The sequence below is a fragment of the Pecten maximus genome, chromosome 1, assembly GCF_902652985.1.
Source record: "Pecten maximus chromosome 1, xPecMax1.1, whole genome shotgun sequence".
Lineage (NCBI taxonomy): Eukaryota > Metazoa > Mollusca > Bivalvia > Pectinida > Pectinidae > Pecten > Pecten maximus.
The window spans coordinates 463,542-485,932 of record NC_047015.1 but is presented as its reverse complement, the minus strand read 5'-3'; the positions used below and the strand labels follow the sequence as shown (position 1 = coordinate 485,932).

General features: G+C 37.7%; 1 protein-coding gene across 1 annotated transcript in view; it reads left to right on the top strand.

Annotated features, from left to right (window-relative positions):
* Window positions 1-22,391, top strand: part of LOC117321769 (voltage-dependent T-type calcium channel subunit alpha-1I-like) — a gene marked incomplete in the record, with an annotated part of 230,926 nt that overhangs the window by 148,480 nt on the left and 60,055 nt on the right.

The window sequence follows — 22,391 nt, the reverse complement described above, 5'->3', positions numbered from 1 at the left end:
TTTTGTATAAATGGTGACTCTGACCCCCAAGCAGCCTGAGGGGCGGGGCCCAATAGGGGAAATTGAGGCAATTCCGTTAAATCGCTACTAGTCATAAATTTATGAATGGATTTGAACCCAATTGGTCAGAAACATTCTTTGGGGAAGGGGAACAGATTTTGCATAAATGGTGACTCTGACCCCCAAGGGGCCAAAGGGGCAGGGCCTAATGGGGAAATAGAGGTAATTCCTTCAAATTGCTACTTGTCATAATGTTACGAATGGATTTGAACCCAATTTGGTCAGAAACATCATTAGGGGAAGGGGAACAGATTTTGCATAAATGGTGACTCTGACCCCCGAGGGGCCAAAGGGGCAGGGCCCCATAGGGAAAATAGAGGTAATTCTTATAAATCGCTACTAGTAATAAAGTTATGAATGGATGTTCTTAAAACAATTCTTGAGGTCTTTCAGACCCTTAGAGAGTCTGGACTTCGTTATTTCTTTAAAGCAGTTGGGATCCCCACACCATCACCATATATAGCATTGTTTGAGATTGACAAATAAAACGAATTGAACATGAACATTATTTTGACATTTGGTCTAATCCAACCAGGTGAGCGATACAGGCCCCATGGGCCTCTTGTTTTGTGATTGTCTGAGAAATTGTGCCTTTTATTTGCATTTTGATTGAGAATTGAATTTCATTTAAAAAGCTGTCAAAATGGAAGTCTCAGAATGATCATGTTCATTCTGTCACTAGGGTGTACTTGAGACTTTGTGTACAATTACTTCTCGCTATAGCTCAATGCTGTATGTGAATGTTTCTAACCTCTGTGTCAAATATATCACAAAATTTCAGACAAAGATTGGCTGTTCATACCACAAAACTTAAGACAAAGATTGGCTCACAATACCACAAAATTTCAGACAAAGATTGGCTTACAATACCACAAAACTTAAGACAAAGGTTGGCTTACAATACCACAAAATGTAAGACAAAGATTGGCTCACAATACCACAAAACTTTAGACAAAGATTGGCTCACAACACCACAAAGCTTAAGACAAAGATTGGCTTACAATACCACAAAATTTAAGACAAAAGTTGGCTTACAATACCACAAAACTTAAGACAAAGATTGGCTTACAATACCACAAAACTTAAGACAAAGATTGGCTCACAATACCACAAAACTTTAGACAAAGATTGGCTCACAACACCACAAAGCTGAAGACAAAGGTTGGCTTACAATACCACAAAACTTAAGACAAAGATTGGCTCACAATACCACAAAACTTAAGACAAAGATTGGCTCACAATACCACAAAGCTTAAGACAAAGATTGGCTTACAATACCACAAAATTTCAGACAAAGGTCAGCTCATAATACCACAAAACTTTAGACAAAGATTGGCTCACAACACCACAAAGCTTTAGACAAAGATTGGCTCACAATACCACAAAACTTAAGACAAAGATAGGCTGTTAATGACACAAAACTTCAGACATATATTGAGTTTGTTTACTTGTTGTGTCTCCAGCACAGCCCACTTAGAGTGCATCTTGTAATTTTCCATCTAGTTTTTCCATAGCTTTTAGTCCACCAACTTAGGGATGTGTTCCTTTTACATTACATCAAGTGACTGCTGTCCACCCTTCGCACATCCTTGCTATTTCACTGAAAATAACTTTATTTCCTGTTTAAGTTAAAGATAAAAGGGTTAGATCTAACAATCTACTTCTTTTCCTTAAAACATTTGATGAAAACCTCAAGTAGAATGAGGACAGCTAAAGACACAGTGATAATGTTACCTAAAGACACAGTGATCATGTTACCTAAAGACACAGTGACCGCGTTACCTAGACACAGTGACCATGTTACCTAGACACAGTGATCATGTTACCTAAAGACACAGTGATCATGTTACCTAGACACAGTGATCATGTTACCTAAAGACACAGTGACCATGTTACCTAAAGACACAGTGATCATGTTACCTAAAGACACAGTGACCGCGTTACCTAGACACAGTGACCATGTTACCTACAGACACAGTGACCATGTTACCTAAAGACACAGTGATCATGTTACATAAAGACACCGTGACCATGTTACCTAAAGACACAGTGATCATGTTACCTAAAGACACAGTGACCGCGTTACCTAGACACAGTGACCATGTTACCTACAGACACAGTGACCATGTTACCTAAAGACACAGTGATCATGTTACATAAAGACACCGTGACCATGTTACCTAGACACAGTGACCGCGTTACCTAGACACAGTGACCATGTTACCTACAGACACAGTGACCATGTTACCTAAAGACACAGTGATCATGTTACCTAGACACAGTGACCATGTTACCTAGACACAGTGATCATGTTACCTAAAGACACAGTGATCATGTTACCTAAAGACACAGTGACCATGTTACCTAAAGACACAGTGATCATGTTACCTAGACACAGTGACCATGTTACCTAAAGACACAGTGATCATGTTACCTAAAGACACAGTGACCATGTTACCTAAAGACACAGTGATCATGTTACCTAGACACAGTGACCATGTTACCTAAAGACACAGTGACCATGTTACCTAAAGACACAGTGATCATGTTACCTAAAGACACAGTGACCATGTTACCTAGACACAGTGATCATGTTACCTAGACACAGTGACCATGTTACCTAAAGACACAGTGACCATGTTACCTAAAGACACAGTGACCATGTTACCTAAAGACACAGTGATCATGTTACCTAAAGACACACTGACCATGTTACCTAAAGACACAGTGATCATGTTACCTAAAGACACAGTGGCCATGTTACCTAAAGACACAGTGACCATGTTACCTAAAGACACAGTGATCATGTTACCTAAAGACACAGTGATCATGTTACCTAAAGACACAGTGATCATGTTACCTAAAGACACAGTGACCATGTTACCTAAAGACACAGTGATCATGTTACCTAGACACAGTGACCATGTTACCTAGACACAGTGACCATGTTACCTAGACACAGTGACCATGTTACCTAAAGACACAGTGACCATGTTACCTAAAGACACAGTGATAATGTTACCTAGACACAGTGATCATGTTACCTAGACACAGTGACCATGTTACCTAAAGACACAGTGACCATGTTACCTAGACACAGTGATCATGTTACCTAGACACAGTGACCATGTTACCTAAAGACACAGTGACCATGTTACCTAAAGACACAGTGATAATGTTACCTAGTCACAGTGACCATGTTACGTAAAGACACAGTGACCATGTTACCTAAAGACACAGTGACCATGTTACCTAGTCACAGTGACCATGTTACGTAAAGACACAGTGACCATGTTACCTAAAGACACAGTGACCATGTTACCTAGTCACAGTGACCATGTTACCTAAAGACACAGTGACCATGTTACGTAAAGACACAGTGACCATGTTACCTAAAGACACAGTGACCATGTTACCTAGTCACAGTGACCATGTTACGTAAAGACACAGTGACCATGTTACCTAAAGACACAGTGACCATGTTACCTAGTCACAGTGACCATGTTACCTAAAGACACAGTGACCATGTTACCTAGACACAGTGACCATGTTACCTAAAGACACAGTGATCATGTTACCTAAAGACAGAGAGATCATGTTCTGTATCCATCACAACATTTTAACCTGACAACTGTAACCATCTTGGTCAAGACCACAATATAGAGGAGAGACATCATGGGACCTTGAGAAACAATTATTCCAAATATTGCATTTTCCCTTAATAACAAAATTTAAAAATTAATATAAAGCCAGATCACTCATGAGGGCTAAATCATATGTTGCTACAGTATAGGCGCAATGGGCAAGGTTCAAATCGTGAGGAACGTGAATTTTCCCACAATTTTTTTTTTATTTTCATTCTTGATTTTGTTCTTTCATGCATGTACTTTTGTTTATTTGTAATTTTGTTTTTGTTTTTTTTTATGTTTAATGATGTTCAAAGAGATAACTAATTTCCAAGAGCATCATAAAATAATCATCCATGTACAACCCAGACAAAGGACTGTACATGTTGTACTTGTGTACATTTCAATGTGTGAATCTGTTAATTTCAGTTATACATGTGTGTACAGGCACCATGAGCCTATGACATGGAGCAAGACTCAGCAAGCTTAAGTACATTAAATATAAAACAACACTTGCCATGATCTTTTAAAAAGTCTACCTCTGTTAGCTGTCATAAAACCACAGGTATTTTGTAAATCATTTGTATGTTTGGTGAATTATGTAAATAATATGGTTGATATGGCATTGAAAGAACCATTTCAGGGTACGTCTTTCTACGTGTGTAAACTACATAATAAATCTCTCCATGTGTGTACACTATGTATGAACGGACTGTTTTAGGTCTACGTGTGTACACTATGTATGAACGGACTGTTTTAGGTCACATCTCTCTACGTGTGTACACTATGTATGAACGGACTGTTTTAGGTCACATCTCTCTACGTGTGTACACTATGTATGTACGGACTGTTTTAGGTCACAACTCTCTACGTGTGTACACTATGTATGTACGGACTGTTTTAGGTCACGTCTCTCTACGTGTGTACACTATGTATGTACAGACTGTTTTAGGTCACATCTCTCTACGTGTGTGTACACTATGTATGTACAGACTGTTTTAGGTCACATCTCTCTACGTGTGTACACTATGTATGTACGGACTGTTTTAGGTCACGTCTCTCTACGTGTGTACACTATGTATGTACGGACTGTTTTAGGTCACATCTCTCTACGTGTGTACACTATGTATGTACGGACTATTTTAGGTCACATCTCTCTACGTGTGTACACTATGTATGTACGGACTGTTTTAGGTCACATCTCTCTACGTGTGTGTACACTATGTATGTACGGACTGTTTTAGGTCACATCTCTCTACGTGTGTACACTATGTATGTACGGACTGTTTTAGGTCACATCTCTCTACGTGTGTACACTATGTATGTACGGACTGTTTTAGGTCACATCTCTCTACGTGTGTACACTATGTATGAACGGACTGTTTTAGGTCTACGTGTGTACACTATGTATGTACGGACTGTGTTAGGTCACATCTCTCTACGTGTGTACACTATGTATGTACGGACTGTTTTAGGTCTACGTGTGTACACTATGTATGTACGGACTGTTTTAGGTCACATCTCTCTACGTGTGTACACTATGTATGTACAGACTGTTTTAGGTCACATCTCTCTACGTGTGTACACTATGTATGTACAGACTGTTTTAGGTCACATCTCTCTACGTGTGTACACTATGTATGTACGGACTGTTTTAGGTCTACGTGTGTACACATGTATGTACGGACTGTTTTAGGTCACATCTCTCTACGTGTGTACACTATGTATGTACGGACTGTTTTAGGTCACATCTCTCTACGTGTGTACACTATGTATGAACGGACTGTTTTAGGTCTACGTGTGTACACTATGTATGTACGGACTGTTTTAGGTCTACGTGTGTACACTATGTATGTACGGACTGTTTTAGGTCACATCTCTCTACGTGTGTACACTATGTATGAACGGACTGTTTTAGGTCACGTCTCTCTACGTGTGTACACTATGTATGAACGGACTGTTTTAGGTCACATCTCTCTACGTGTGTGTACACTATGTATGTACGGACTGTTTTAGGTCACGTCTCTCTACGTGTGTACACTATGTATGTACGGACTGTTTTAGGTCACATCTCTCTCCATGTGTGTACACTATGTATGTACGGACTGTTTTAGGTCACATCTCTCTACGTGTTTACACTATGTATATACGGACTGTTTTAGGTCACATCTCTCTACGTGTGTACACTATGTATGTACGGACTGTTTTAGGTCACGTCTCTCTACGTGTGTACACTATGTATGAACGGACTGTTTTAGGTCACATCTCTCTACGTGTGTACACTATGTATGTACAGACTGTTTTAGGTCACATCTCTCTACGTGTGTACACTATGTATGTACGGACTGTTTTAGGTCACATCTCTCTACGTGTGTGTACACTATGTATGAACGGACTGTTTTAGGTCACATCTCTCTACGTGTGTGTACACTATGTATGTACGGACTGTTTTAGGTCACGTCTCTCTACGTGTGTACACTATGTATGTACGGACTGTTTTAGGTCACATCTCTCTACGTGTGTACACTATGTATGTACGGACTGCTTTAGGTCACATCTCTCTACGTGTGTACACTATGTATGTACAGACTGTTTTAGGTCACATCTCTCTACGTGTGTACACTATGTATGTACGGACTGTTTTAGGTCACATCTCTCTACGTGTGTACACTATGTATGTACGGACTGTTTTAGGTCACGTTAAATTTACATCTCTCCATGTGTGTACACTATGTATGTACAGACTGTTTTAGGTCACATCTCTCTACGTGTGTACACTATGTATGTACGGACTGTTTTAGGTCACGTCTCTCTACATGTATACACTATGTATGAACGGACTGTTTTAGGTCTACATGTGTACACTATGTATGTATGGACTGTTTTAGGTCACATCTCTCTACGTGTGTACACTATGTATGTACGGACTGTTTTAGGTCACATCTCTCTACGTGTGTACACTATGTATGTACGGACTGTTTTAGGTCATATCTCTCTACGTGTGTACACTATGTATGAACGGACTGTTTCAGGTCACATCTCTCTACGTGTGTACACTATGTATGTACGGACTGTTTTAGGTCACATCTCTCTACGTGTGTGTACACTATGTATGTACGGACTGTTTTAGGTCACATCTATCTACGTGTGTAGACTATGTATGTACGGACTGTTTTAGGTCTACGTGTGTACACTGTATGAACGGACTGTTTTAGGTCACATCTCTCTACGTGTGTACACTATGTATGTACGGACTGTTTTAGGTCACGTCTCTCTACGTGTGTGTACTCTATGTATGTACGGACTGTTTTAGGTCACATCTCTCTACGTGTGTGTACACTATGTATGTACGGACTGTTTTAGGTCACATCTCTCTACGTGTGTGTACACTATGTATGAACGGACTGTTTTAGGTCACATCTCTCTACGTGTGTACACTATGTATGTACGGACTGTTTTAGGTCTACGTGTGTACACTATGTATGTACAGACTGTTTTAGGTCACATCTCTCTACGTGTGTACACTATGTATGAACGGACTGTTTTAGGTCACATCTCTCTACGTGTGTACACTATGTATGTACAGACTGTTTTAGGTCACATCTCTCTACGTGTGTACACTATGTATGTACGGACTGTTTTAGGTCACATCTCTCTACGTGTGTACACTATGTATGTACGGACTGTTTTAGGTCACATCTCTCTACGTGTGTACACTATGTATGTACGGACTGTTTTAGGTCACATCTCTCTACGTGTGTGTACACTATGTATGTACGGACTGTTTTAGGTCACATCTCTCTACGTGTGTGTACACTATGTATGTACGGACTGTTTTAGGTCACATCTCTCTACGTGTGTACACTATGTATGAACGGACTGTTTTAGGTCACATCTCTCTACGTGTGTGTACACTATGTATGTACGGACTGTTTTAGGTCACATCTCTCTACGTGTGTACACTATGTATGTACGGACTGTTTTAGGTCACGTCTCTCTACGTGTGTACACTATGTATGTACGGACTGTTTTAGGTCACATCTCTCTACGTGTGTACACTATGTATGAACGGACTGTTTTAGGTCACATCTCTCTACGTGTGTACACTATGTATGAACGGACTGTTTTAGGTCACATCTCTCTACGTGTTTACACTATGTATATACGGACTGTTTTAGGTCACATCTCTCTACGTGTGTACACTATGTATGAACGGACTGTTTTAGGTCACATCTCTCTACGTGTGTACACTATGTATGTACGGACTGTTTTAGGTCTACGTGTGTACACTATGTATGTACAGACTGTTTTAGGTCTACGTGTGTACACTATGTATGTACGGACTGTTTTAGGTCACATCTCTCTACGTGTGTACACTATGTATGTACGGACTGTTTTAGGTCTACGTGTGTACACTATGTATGTACGGACTGTTTTAGGTCACATCTCTCTACGTGTGTACACTATGTATGAACGGACTGTTTTAGGTCACATCTCTCTACGTGTGTACACTATGTATGTACGGACTGTTTTAGGTCACATCTCTCTACGTGTGTGTACACTATGTATGTACGGACTGTTTTAGGTCACATCTCTCTACGTGTGTACACTATGTATGAACGGACTGTTTTAGGTCACATCTCTCTACGTGTGTACACTATGTATGTACAGTCTGTTTTAGGTCACATCTCTCTACGTGTGTACACTATGTATGTACGGACTGTTTTAGGTCACATCTCTCTACGTGTGTACACTATGTATGAACGGACTGTTTTAGGTCACATCTCTCTACGTATGTGTACACTATGTATGAACGGACTGTTTTAAGTCACATCTCTCTACGTGTGTGTACACTATGTATGTACGGACTGTTTTAGGTCACATCTCTCTACGTGTGTACACTATGTATGTACGGACTATTTTAGGTCACATCTCTCTACGTGTGTACACTATGTATGTACAGTGCAGACCGTAGGAATGAACACAAAGTCACCATGTGCCGGCGTTTGATTTTCTATTCAAGGGGTAAATCACAGCGACCGATCACCCTAAATCCCTATCAGGGATCATGAAAACGGCATCATCGCGATCCCCGGTGGTAATGTGTTCATCAAAATCCGCGGTGATCGTTTCTCCGCGAAACATCAAAGCAATTTGTCCGCCGCGAATCCTGATGATGCAGCCCCGGAGGGCCACGATTACATTCAGCCCTTGGTTTTACCTGTGGTGGTGTGGCTCTCAGTTGACCATTATCGACCCTTATCGTTGTACGTGTACCGATTTTTTTACCGCTAGCAGTCGAGACGATTGGTAGATTTTGTGACTTACATGCAAGTGTCCTATCCCTAATGTAAGACTCGAATTCGAAGTGATACGGTTCTCCGTGACGATCATGGGTATAACTAAATAAAAAAAACATCTGGATACCGTATAGTGAGTCTACGAAATTCCCTTAACGTCTCAATTGCTGCTGTTGATAAATGATGTGGTTTAAATGATCTGCAATTCAATATTCACTTGTATATAGGCCTATGCATTTAATCACTACTGATTTAGCTGACCTGTTTATAGATGGCGCTTTGTGCATGACCTCAGATGCCATGACCTTGGAGAGGCCACATAAGGGGCTCGTTATTTAGTGAAAGATCTCGGACTTATTTTTACGTGATCTAGCAAAGTCCTTAATTGCATAATTTAGTCATCACATATATCTGAAGTATATAGCTAGTAAGATGTCTGTTTGAGAAATTGATCCATATACGTGTACGACCTGTGACGGATGAGAAGACGATAAACATTGATAAGATCATTACTTGTCCTCACGGGGACATAATGTATGTTTTTGGTTTCGTAATTGTTTGAAGAAAACCAAATTTTATCCTGAATACTATAGCTTATAATTATTTCGTCTGACTTTTTGTAGCGGGTTTCATACATAGACTGTACAATTATTTAAACATTTCGTAGTTTAAATACACGACTTAAAGACGTTGTGTGTTTTCTTACTATCATTATTTATGTTGATATATATGCTACTTGCAGTTTACAGGGACGATTCCGGGGTGGCTAATAGCATAGACATACACTTGGGCGCATTCAAATTACCTGTAGATATAGAAATCCATGCTCATATTTTCCAAACTATATATATAGTAGTTAATCAACTTCATTATTTCATTAACAGCCAAATTGTCACAGCAAAATCATTATGCGAGGTCTCTTTTTTTTCTATTACATGCATGATTGGAATCTATGTGTGTATACTATAAATGATGTGTATATTGTTAAATGGAAATTGTCAAATAAATATTGTTTGAAATACATAGACTACAGAATGATGTGTATGTATAGTCTGATGTGCCCTCTTTATTGTGAGAAAACAATACATTGGTGTATGTAATAAAGAAATCTATAAAATACATTTTAACATATTTCAATTAATTATAAGCATAACATGGGAATCTTTCCCGTCCCTTTTATTTTGGAAGCAAAACAAAATAACGTACTAACAATACAGACGTCACCATTACGATCAAGACCTAACGTCCAAACAATGTGAACTATTTCGTCCTTTCTCTATCTACAGACCAGTCTATTTTACGTCCAACGAAGCCTGATGATAGATCATGTAATTTGAAATTGTCCATTGAACTGGTAGGTAACAAAGGAGTTCCAGAAGAAAATATTTACCTTCTGTGAAGAGAATGTCGGAGAAGAGTATATAATAGATATATTATATCATTATCGTGGTTTTGTTTTACCGCAATCATTGAAAATTCGCTAGGAAATCATATATTCCAAATCGTTACCGTTTAAAACCAAATGAAATCAAACTGAATGATCTATTAAACGGTCATACTTATAAATGAGTTATAAATGGTGTATCATTATTTTCTAGAAAAAAATCTCTACATCGCGTAATATAATCATAATTGAAGTTAGTGAAAGCGATATAGATTAATTCTCTATACACAGAACAATTACATGCCGTGTAATTACCGTTATAGAAATGTTTTTACCAACTGTTAACACCTGTCAATCACATATCTTAATTACAATAGAGAGTATACCTGTTTCGCAATGACCCCATCGGACCCCTATGGTTTTTTTACCTGAGGGGAGTATATGTTGTTATCCAGAAGGATGTTAGGCTGTAGTTGGTCCATGTCTACTACCTGTATCTCACATCTTACCGTAGGATTTTTTTTTTAAATAAATAAATGAAATTACACGTTTTAAATCGCAACAATTAGTGTTCGTGTATTATCTCAATAATTAATAACAAATACACGGGATAACAGCTACCGTAATTATTTAAGTAAATATAAACTAAATATTGTGAAATTATACCCTTATGTTTTGGGCGACACTCTCATAAATCCTAGCGTAAGACTTTTTTTACAGAGAATTAATTAGACAATAGATTGCTGGGATACCTGCATCGAATGGGGTGGACAGTTTACCTGATGACACACCATAATCAGGCACAGCCTACTATAGCTCCGCCCACATACTCTCAGATTTGTTGCCACATGTGTGATTGACATGTCTAGATGATTTTTACAAAGGACATCGTCGAAGTTTTAATTGTTTGCTGATGTCACTGCACGTTAATGAAATTAATGTAAAGGCTATAAACAGACATATAGATTCGCTTGTTACCGTACATGTACATTGATTGATATATTTAATCAGAAGACAGTTACCTGTACAATAGCAAACTCGTAGAGACTCGGCAAAAATCAGACACCGCAGATCGTCAGTACCGACCGCAGTGCAATTTAATTAGGGTGCATGTGATTATTTATTTATAACCATATTTCGTTCAATTAACGCATTAAAATCAGACACATTGTTGACTTGAACATTACAATAAGCAGACATCTGTCTCCGGCCGTATCTTCATCTGTGTACCATTGTCGTGGTCATTCATTTGCTACATAAAATACTGTGTTATCGAACATAAACATGATATGTCGTTACTAAAACCAAAGACATATTATATGTCTCTGCTAAAACATATATATCATGTGGCATAAAACTTAGTTGTTGCTAGCCACATCGTCATTCACAATATAAGAGTGGTACGCATTCAGATATTTTCATTTATATTTATAACGTACCCTCATGTGAGCCCACAGGCGCTTGCATAGAAAATATTACTTTCAATTTTTGTTTGATATGACAGTGGTATGTTTAATCTGTTAGCGCCTGTGGTAGGATTGTGATCTAAAGTTTTCTGACTGCAGTTCAAAGGAACCTTACAACTTACCTGTGATAAACGGTGACGAGTACACAACTAAATTCACACATGTTCCTAATAATTTGATAGTTGTGTAATTGTCTGCAGCTAATTTCAGGTATCAAACGTCATTTTTTTCAGCGGTATTATCAAGCAGTTAAAGTAACCATTTAGGAACACAAAATGTCAAACTTTTCAGGAAAATCAAAACCGAGAATAATATGCATAGAAAGAAAAAAAATACTGGGAGAAAGATCCTATGGTCGGTTGATTTATGTACATGTCTGTGATATTTAAATGACACACTAAAAAATACCGAAGACGAGTTTAAAGTTCTTTATTCGAGGTACGGACAAAAAGTTTTCAGATTGTAAATACCAAGTATACATCATGTATGTATATTTACTATATCTTCATCCAATACACACACATGTATGAATACGTGTGCCTGTTCACTCGTCTATACATATACAACACGTATCATTCAAAAGCAACTTAATCCAAAATGCTCAATTTTTTATACTCTCTTCTTTATCACATTTTTGAATTGAATATTCTTGTATTTTGTACCATCATGTGACTATGTTATTATTCATTGTTTTGTTAATTTTACGGGAGAAGTCGTTTATAAGTTGGTAAAATTTGCTGATTAATCCCTTTGTCATTTCTGTATATCAATAAAATATGTTTTAACTTAAACTACAACACGTGTACAGTGGACCCGCGATAATCCGGACGCCGATAGTCCGGACAACTCACAGTCCGGACGGAAATGCACGGGAACGGATTTCCGTAACGTTATTTGTACTCACGAGTCCGGAAATTTGGATTCCGATTCCGGAAGCCCATTTTGGGAACGGAGCGTACTTTTCATTAGTAAATTTCCCTCAATAATCCGGACGATTTCTTCACCACGAGGAGAAAAAAATGTCGGGGCAAGTCACCCGTGTCGACAGCTGTACAGACTATCACTTGACACTGTGCGTAGTCATAGCGACCGCTGCTAGGTCATAGCCCCGGGTGTTTACCTGTGTTACAATGTGTAGCTTTTGTTTTTATAACGGTACATTGCTTTTTCTCTACGACCTAAATGTTACAGTATTAAAGGATTTTATAGTATAGCCTGGTCTTGCTTTTATCAACTTGACGTACAATATCTATGATAGTTATTTTACAGACGGCAACTTTTATAGGAACACATATTGCTATTTCGTAGTTAGCAAGAATTTATGCACAAACATACAGTGCGTGATACGATAATTAATCAATCTCAAATACATGTAATAAATTTATGATCTGTAATTAACATCATTAACGCTTGTATTGGGTAAACACGGATATCGGCTTGTAACACCGTTACGTGAAACTCATTGAAAGATGCATGCTATTAATTACATACACATTTACGTATTAAGCAGTGATCACAAGAACTGGGTTGATTACACACAAATTAGTCAATAGTCGTCTGATACTTAATTAATTATGTAAGCGTCACATTGTTAAGTGAATACGGGTTTAATAATTATCGGACATCTTGGGTAGTTCTCGCTAGTGTCCCGTACTTTTAAATAGATAGCTTGGGGTTTCTGGTACGTAAAAATCATAAAAAAAACATGGACTGATGGTAAGTTGTAAAATCCGGATCTTTTATTGTATACATATATACCCTTACACATAGTGATATGTGATTATATGCATGTATATAACAATTAATTTACTATTTACATCATAAACAATATCCTATCATAGATTTGTGCTGGAATTGCACATACAGACAATTCAACTACTAATAAAAGTAATACAACATATGTATGGGAAACATTATATGACTATACATAATTATTGGTTATTAAGCCATTCTAATTTTCTCTTCCTTGCAAATTTAATATATTTAGCAAGATTTGAGATATAACTTCTATTATTTCTTGTTAACAGCTCTATTAATTTGAACATGCTAGGTTTTCATACAATTATGAGATTTAATGCATTTCTTTCGTAATTAATACAAATAAGGACAATTTAAGATGAGATGAAATTGAATGGAGTGAAAATAGCCTTCATAGCGTAATTGACTTAATTACGTGGTGGTCTTAAAGTGTACCCGTAACGATTTGCTATTTCAAGTTTAAATGTGATTTAGGATGAAACTAAAAATGCTGAAAGGTCGACTTTCACAGCGACTTTAGTTTTAGAGTAATTGCGATTTTTCTCGAACCCAGAGCCGTTGACTACGTTTCGGGACCTCTGACCTGTGACGTCAGAGGTTTAATGGGATCAGAGCCGTCATATAGGAAATATATATAGAAACAAACGTGAACACGTGCCTGCAATTAATGCGAATGAGACAACAATAATGAAAGTACTGAATAAACTTTTTGACTTATTAGCTCACCTGGTCCGAAGGACCAAGGTGAGCTTATGCCATACCGTGGCGTCCGTCGTCCGTCGTCCGTCGTCCGTCCGTCCGTCGTCTGTCGTCTGTCGTCCGTCGTCCGTCCGTCCGTCAACAATTGACTTCTTCTTCATAACCACTGATCAGAATTTGACCAAATTTGGTCACAAGCATCCCTATGGGTAGGGGACTCAAAATTGTACAAATGATGGGGCTGACCCCCCAGGGGCCTGAGGGGCGGGGCCAAAAGGGGTCAATTTGGCTATATTGATATAAACGACTTCTTCTCTGAAACCGAGCAAAGGATATTGCTCCTATTTGTCTGGAAGTATCACTATGGGGTGGGGATTCAAAATTGTACAAATGGTGGTGCTGACCCCCAGGGGCCTGAGGGGCGGGGCCAAAAGGGGTCAATTTGGCCATATTGATATAAACGACTTCTTCTCTGAAACCGAGCAAAGGATATTGCTCCTATTTGTCTGGAAGCATCACTATGGGGTGAGGATTCAAAATTGTACAAATGGTGGTGCTGACCCCCTAGGGGCCTGAGGGGCGAGGCAAAAATGGGTCAATATAGCTACCATATTGATATAAACGACTTCTTCTCTGGAACCGAGCAAAGGATATCACTCATATTTGCCTGGTAGCATAACTTTGGGGTGGGGATTCAAAATTGTACAAATGGTGGTGCTGACCCCCTAGGGGCCTGAGGGGCGAGGCAAAAATGGGTCAATATAGCTACCATATTGATATAAACGACTTCTTCTCTGGAACCGAGCAAAGGATATCACTCATATTTGTCAGTAGCATCACTTTGGGGTGGGGATTCAAAATTGTACAAATGATGGGGCTAACCTCCAGGGGCCGGAAGGGCGGGGCCAAATGTGGTCATTTGGGCTATATTGATATAAACAACTTCTTCTCTGAAACCGAACAAACGATATTGCTCATATTTGCCTGGTAGCAACACTATGGGGTGGGGATTCAAAATTGTACAAATGGTGTGGCTGACCCCCGGGGGGCCTGAGGGGCGGGGCCAAGAGGGGTCAATTTGGCTGTATTGATATAAACGACTTCTTCTCTGAAACTAAGCAATGGATATCACTCATATTTGCCAGGTAGCAACCCCCTAGGGTAGGGATTCAAAATTGTACAAATGACAGGGCTGACCCCAGGGGACCTAAGAGGCGGGGCCAAAAGGGGTTATTTTGGCAAAATTGATATAAACAACTTTTTCTCTGAAAATAAGCAATGGATATCTTTAATATTTGACTGGTAGCATTCACTTTGGTTAAGGATTCAAAATTGTACAAATGATGAGGCCGACCCCCTGGAGGCTGAGGGGCTGGGCCAAAAGGGGTCAATTTGGCTAAATTGATATGAACAACTTCTCTGAAACAGCTCATATTTGACTGTTAGCATCCTATTGGGGTAGGGATTCAAAATTGTATAAAGGAAGGAGCTGACTCCCAGGGGGCAGAGGGCTGGGCCAAAAGGGGCCAATTGGTCTAAACAAAATCTTCTCTGAAACTAAGCAATGGATATCACTCACATTTGTGTGGTAGCATCCCTATGGGGTCGCGCCAAAAGTCAATTTCATTTCATGGATTAATGTACCTTTTGGTATTTTTAGTATTAAAATAAAACCAATGTACATGTACCCATATAAAATGCTTATGATATATATTGACATAGCAATACCAGCAACAAATATACTTAAGCATCATTCTTGTTTCATATCTCATGAAACCAGGTGAGCGATACAGGCCCTCTGGGCCTCTTGTATTTGTGAGTTAGTTAATAACAAATGTTACCGAAACCAGGGGCATATAATTTTCTATTATAACGTGCCATATACAACATGTAACATCTTATTAATTTTCTATTATACCGGGCCAAATACAACGTGTATCATCTTACTCATTTTCTAATATAACAGGTCGTATATAACATGTAAAATTTGAATAATTTTCTATTTTAACGGGTCGCTGTAACATATATGGCATTTGAATAATGGGTCGTTTACAACGACTTACATCATATAGCCTTTATTATGAGGGCATTTCCGGGTTGTTACATACCAATATTGATTTCGGTTATAATACTTCTAGTAATAGAAATTTAAAATACAATTCATACACGATGTGAAATAAAAGTTAAAAAATTGGAATTTTTATTAGCCAAAACAGCAATAGATATGTTGCAAATACACTTGAAGATACCGTTATTTGTGATTTTCAGAAAGATTCATAGAGTAAATTTTCAACAACGTGGGTTTATGAATGAGGTAACTTAGGTTAATCATTCTATAGACAAACCTTTAAGATACATTTTTTTCGCTTGAAAGGAAAACGAAACCCACTGAATTCCAAAAATAATATGTTTGATTTCAACAACTTAAAAATGCTTTCCCTATAGTAACACGCAATTCTTAATAAAATTCAAGCTCAATTTACGTACAACATGTAAAAGTATATCTTCGGAACTTTTTTGAAGTACATAGAAACCAAACGCGAGAACTCACAAGAATTATCGGCGTGTGCCGATTAGAACACCAGACACCTGTAGTGCAGTGACAGGTGTGACGAGCTTGTGGACCATAATTTCACACTTGGTAATTGTTTAGCGGTTATACTAAGCCACTCAATTCGTAATTCTCCGAACATGTTTCTAATCTTCTAAAGTCCTGTTTTAAGTGAAGATATGACTTGTGACACACGAATGGAAAGTAAAACCACAATGATCTCGATCACTTCACAATAATGACACAATAACAAAAAAAAATTTTTAATGATAATAAAAAATAAATAAATAAAATTTGAAAAATTCATACACGAAAATTATTGCGAGTTAATAAGTTTTAGTATTAATTATGATTAATCACGATGAACTAAATTGTATGTTTTCTATATATATATAAAAAACGAAGCGAAAATGATGGTTTTAGTAAGAACCTATACTATGTACCTGTACATAAAGTATCAATTATATTATAATTGTTGCGAATCACTTTTATTTAATTTCACTGACAACGATCATATAAAAATTATATCTTTCTCAAGAATGTAATCGTCCGTTATCCCCGAGACCATGACATGTAAAATACCCTCGTGAGAGATTTAGTCTATTGTAGATCATGATGATTATAATATATTACTTTCTGAATTAAGTGTTCTTCATGACTTGAAGCGGGTTTTGTATAGAATATAATGCTTAGATTTTATCTCGGCACTCGGCCAACCGATTTTGTTGTGGTTCGCGACATCATTCATTGGTTTTTACAAAAAATAACATGTTTGAATATCGTTTTTTTGTTCTTGGTACACTTTAACACCGACTTTCACCACGTCAGCATTTGAACACCAAGAACTTTAACTCTGTACATGTACCACTTGTGATATATACTGAAATGACTAAAGTTTTATATACATGTATGACTAAAAAAAAACCCCACATTTTATGTTAAATATTTTATTAGAAAATGTTTTTAGATAATGCAATGAACTTTCAAAATACATGTCAAATACAATTGATGTAATTCATATATATTCATAAATATATATGATCTCTAGCAATATAGTCTTTGGAAAAAACATTTGATTGTGTCACATGGATTCTAAAATAAAGAAATGCTTTAACAGCTTAATATTTAAATCACACGCTTCAGAAAAAAATATACGTTGAAATTTTATTGTTATCACATGAAATAATCAGCAAATATGTTTTTTATCTTCTAAAAACCACCGTACTGTCTTCTTAAATAATGTTAAATAAATATAATGTTTATTATCAAAAATACCAAAGAAACCGTTGATGTAATACCATGTACTGACTTTCGTATGCGTGAAGTATCACTATCGAAATGGAGATCATTTACAAATCGTGTGCTTTTAACATGCATCTTATTGCCGTACTCAACAAGACAAACACCGTAATATGAATTAAATAACTTCCACAATTCCAATGATCGATGGTAAAATTATGGATTGATATACATGTATTTAACTCGTTATGGTCATAAACGTGATAAAACTAACTTTCTGATAGCAAAACTTTAAAAGAATAGTTATCATTTATTTGAAAATATATTTATCTGTAAAAGATTGATGCATAGTAATAACAAGACATTTCGTAACTGTCTTGTAAATCTTACCTGTGCACGGAGAATGACTTGTCAATCATTCTTATCAACCAATGAAATACGCGCAAAGCCTTTCCGCGGCGTTTGATTGACAGCAACAATGCTCACTGAGGTGTGACGAACTTCAGTGTCATCTGCTTTGTATAAGGTGACTTGTCAATCTAACCGATGAAATTCGTACAAGTATTAAGATTTTATAAAAATCATTGAAATCACATTTTTGATAGAAACAGTAACCATAAAATAGGCCAGAGTGAAAAAAAAAATACTCAGTGACATGATATTAATGTGAAGACATGAAACTGCTGGTACATTTAACACCCATATTATATGGATGCCCTAAGATACGATATATTGCAGGTTTTTGACTATGCAACCAGTATCATTACACATACAGTAAAACTCGGATAAGTCGAAGTCGACGGGACCAAGCAAAATATTCGACTTATCCGATGGTTCGACTTATCCGTGTTTGTATACGGAGACAAAACCCGACTATCATCGGTTGTATGCAGAACAAGTGCTTGCATGATAACATAGTCGAAAATAAGCAATACATAATAACAAAGAAATTAATTAATTGTACATGATAACAATTATTCCTTTATCTAATAAACAATATTGTGCACAGTTACAGATAAAAACAAAGTTCATGCGTAAAATAGTCTTTGACATAGACACACGATTTACACACGGGAGTCGCAAATGACAGCATAATATTCTATGAAAACGTTACATATATTATAAGAATATAAATGTATATATTGTACTCATATTATTTATCTTTAAATCCGTTTATATTGTTCTCCAATTTAACAATATTAAACATTAAACAGTCCGGAAAAATTGATCGACCGTACGCGTGCTGATTTTGTATCAAAGGTGAAGGCCGCGGTAGTGTTTTATCGGCTGCATAATCATGCATTGCCACAATCTTTTGAACAGAGTAAAAACATCCCGCATATCATTGTTATTATTGCATCGTCGTATTCAGAATTTAGGCATATATACATGTAGATAAATCAATGACAGACAGGTATTTTTCTTTGCATTTTTCGATGGAAGATATGTAATTTATCGTTTACTTTTTCCTTATTTTTTTCGGCGGCCTTGTGCATCAAAACAGTAAACAGAACACATATTGGTTTGTAGACTAAAACGTGCACATTTTATTCTTAGCTATGTATACCTGAACGTTTTACTTCACCTGAGCACCTGTATAAACAATGGGATGATGCGTAACCGACAGCCGGAAACTAATAATAGGCTCTGTTTACACCGTTACGGGTGATCGGTCACACTCGGTCAAAACAGACGAGGCCAGCAAATTTTACCTGAGACAGCATGACGCCTCGATGTTCGACACAAAAATGGAAATTTTGGTATAGTTTAGAAGGGAGGGACCACAAAATATATTCGACACAACCGCAGTATTCGATTCAACAGTGTTCGAGTCATCCGTGCTTAATTTATTAAGATAAAGAAGGGAAAAAATCGGGACCGAACGAAACGTTCGACTCATCCGATGTATTCGATTCAACCGTGTTCGACACAAGTGAGTTTTACTGTAATTAGTGTTATTCCCACTTTTGATCAGTTTCATATGTGGAATTAGCCAGAGTTTCTATTGGCCTCGTCTGGCACACTACGATATGAAAACGTGGAATTCTCCGACAGCTGACAATAAAATCGGGAATGACATAACACTTACATATATGGATAAATGAGATAGTTATTTACCCCAGTATACCCATTTAGTCCCATCTAGGTGTTTTATTCAGTCCTTATAGACCCTCGCTTTACGCTAGTCAATATTTCATTCTGGATTCGACGCCATGTTGCTAACTATACATTGTAGGTCGCGGTCGGCCTAATTACCTAACCATGTGCGATGATACAACTTTTATTTCTATAGATTTTACCGCTTATAATTAAGAAATTATGAATTTTTGAATTTAATATAACAGGTTTTGTGAAATAATAAGCTTAGTTTTCTTGATTCAAACTACTTTAGAAGAAAAACACAATAAATTATATATGGTCTTTTCGGTCCATTGCGTTCCGATTCGGGTTGTTAGTCGTACTGTCACTTACAAAATGGCAGGTCAACAGCGTGAAATTTTGACTAGCGTAAAGCAAGGGTCTATACTGACGGAATAAAACACCTAGGTGGGACTAAATGGGTGATCTGGGGTAAATAAATATCTCATTTATCCATATTGGTAAGATACGTGCGATTTCACACCGGTTTTATTGTATTTACACCTTATATCTTAGCGACACCAAACGGTGACGGCACATTCAATGTTTTCATATAGTAGGCTAGTGCGTTCTGGCCCTACACCAGAAATGTATGCAAATTATATCCTTACTTGGATTAAAGTTGTTTGAAATGATAAATGATCATCACACAGTGATTCTTAGATCTAATACTGAAGAAATAACTTCCATCAAATCTACTTTCTTTTACCTGTCAGCGACACACAGCGGAATTTTTACAGTTCTTTATATATCTAAATATACTAGACATTATCTATGTCCCCTCTAGACTACGACTAGTGACAAAAAAAAATCATCATATTTTCAAGCTAAGTAAAACTGATGTTTAATTCTACGGCATTTATAAGAGATGGAAACAATTAAAACCAATGGCAAATGGTTATACCGTACGTCCCTGGTCACATCGATCATAGCGTTGATGGGTGTCAGTTATATACATGTAATTACTCCATACCGATTCATATTACAGGTAAATTTTATCGCATGAGTCGGCACCGATGAGTCCTGCTGATCCTCTGTGATCCTCTGTGGTCCTCAGTGTCTCGATCGCGGAGGTTCACCGCGGCACGCTTGGTCACCGCGATCTTTGATGATTTAACCCCGGTGATCGATCGGCATAATTGGTCTATCACCAGGAAACACGGTGATTATTTCTCCATGTACACTCGTCACCATAAATCGCGGGGGAAAGGGTAAAAGTATTAAAAGCTACGGTCCTTACTGTACGGACTGTTTTAGGTCACATCTCTCTACGTGTGTGTACACTGTATGTACGGACTGTTTTAGGTCTACGTGTGTACACTATGTATGTACGGACTGTTTTAGGTCACATCTCTCTACGTGTGTACACTATGTATGTACGAACTGTTTTAGGTCACATCTCTCTACGTGTGTACACTATGTATGTACGGACTGTTTTAGGTCTACGTGTGTACACTATGTATGTACGGACTGTTTTAGGTCACATCTCTCTACGTGTGTGTACACTGTATGTACGGACTGTTTTAGGTCTACGTGTGTACACTATGTATGTACGGACTGTTTTAGGTCACATCTCTCTACGTGTGTACACTATGTATGTACGGACTGTTTTAGGTCTACGTGTGTACACTATGTATGTACGGACTGTTTTAGGTCACATCTCTCTCCATGTGTGTACACTATGTATGTACGGACTGTTTTAGGTCACGTCTCTCTACGTGTGTACACTATGTATGTACGGACTGTTTTAGCTAACGTCTCTCTACGTGTGTACACTATGTATGTACGGACTGTTTTAGCTAGCGTCTCTCTAAGTATGACATCAATGATAGCACAAAAGGTTAATACAACAGGTTGATCTCATCAGACTAAAAGGCAGGAGAAATTTCTAAAAATTTCAGGTCGTTCTCATCGGATTAAAAGGCGGGAGAAATTTCAGGTCATTCTCCTCAGACTAAAAGATGGCAGAAATTTCAATTCGCACTCCTCAGACTTAAAGCGAGGAGAAATTTCAGGTCGTTCTCCTCACACTAAAACGCAGGAGAAATTTCAGTTTGCTCTCCACAGACTTAAATCGAGGAGAAATTTCAGGTCGTTCTCCTCACACTAAAACGCAGGAGAAATTTCAGTTTGCTCTCCACAGACTTAAATCGAGGAGAAATTTCAGGA